Raw genomic sequence first — 1,531 nt, 5'->3', positions numbered from 1 at the left:
AAGGTCTACAGTGACTTTTCGTTCAATGAAATTGCTCCCACCCGCTGGAAATCAGAACGTGATTGGTTGATTCCCCTGTCAGTTACTAACTAGAGTGTTTTGGTGGCTATTCTGACACATTAGGCCTACAGTTCTGCTAGTAAAGACCTAACCACTGGGACAGCTCGCTTGGCTGGATCCACCTAGACAGCATTATAAAAAACCCTGGCGCCCCAAGACCTAAGCCTTCAGTTTGGGCCACAGAATGTCAAACCTCTATCAGTACAATGAGGATAAGCTGCTAACTTCTAGTAGCAGCCATATTGGGATTCTAATAGTATGTTAGCATTAAGCTAACACTGGTGCAGTACAAATGAACTGAAATTGAAACGTAGTGCAATTGGCCGCAATTGGCCACTAAAACCAGTACCAGTTAAAGCAAGTGGTGGCCCAAGACCCCAAGACCTAGGCCTTCAGTTCGGGCCGTAAAGGTCAAACCTCACCTGTATGATAATGCTAATTTCTACTAGCGCCCCAACTGGGATTCTAATAATATGTTAGCATTAAGCTAACGCCTGTATACCTGAAGTTGTTACCTTTTACTGGATTTACCTGCATCTCTTCTAATGGGATCTGGAGCTTCTACGGGAAGAGCTCTCTTACATAAGTCCAAATGTTTGTGGACACCTCACCATATATATATATACAAAGTCCTGGAGGTTTTTCTTTGCTGGGAACATTAGATACCATAGGTACCACCCAACAGCTTCATCAATGGTGTGTGTGTGTGTGTGTTTGTTTTCTCTTTGGAACTGCTTTCATGTTCTTGTCGAGGAGGAAACACACTACAAACACATCAGTACACTGTGTGTGTGTGTGTGTGTGTGTGTGTGCTTGTCCTGTCAGAGTGACAGGAGCGAGAGAATGAGGGAAACAGGTGTTCGAAACATGTCCACCAACCCCCTCCATCCCCTCACCACCACCACCCCCCTTTCACACTGTCCCTCCATTTGCAGTCTGACATGGTGATCTGTCTTTACAGTGGGGATTGATTGAGGGTCTTTCCAGCATCTTGTACCACTGACAGACCTTCTGCACCTCTACACACTCAAACACACGCCACACACTCTCCTAAAAATATAGGTGCTTCAGATAGTTCTTTGAGGGATACCATAGGAGAAGCACCTGAAAAGTTTGGAGCAGATAAACATGATGAACCTATTGGCACCATGGTGCCTAAGGCCAGGCGTGGGCTAGAGGGGTATAAAGCCCCCCAGCAGCAGCACTCAGCTGTGGAGCAGTGGAATAACTGCTGTGTTCTCTGGAATGATGGTGATGGTGGTGCTCCATCCAGTACTTTTAGGATGAGTTGGTAAGTTGAGGTAATGAGGTGGGCTAGAGATAATCCAACATCCTGATCTCACTAACAGTCTTGTTGCTGAATGCAATCAAATCCTCACAGCAATGCGCCTCCAAAATCTAGCAGAAAGCCGCCTTCTTCTCTGGACAGTAGAGACAGTTACTCCAACAAAAGCAGTGATTTCAGAAGAAA

The sequence above is a fragment of the Salminus brasiliensis genome, chromosome 1, assembly GCF_030463535.1.
Source record: "Salminus brasiliensis chromosome 1, fSalBra1.hap2, whole genome shotgun sequence".
NCBI lineage: Eukaryota > Metazoa > Chordata > Actinopteri > Characiformes > Bryconidae > Salminus > Salminus brasiliensis.
Note: the sequence above shows the minus strand (reverse complement) of the source record.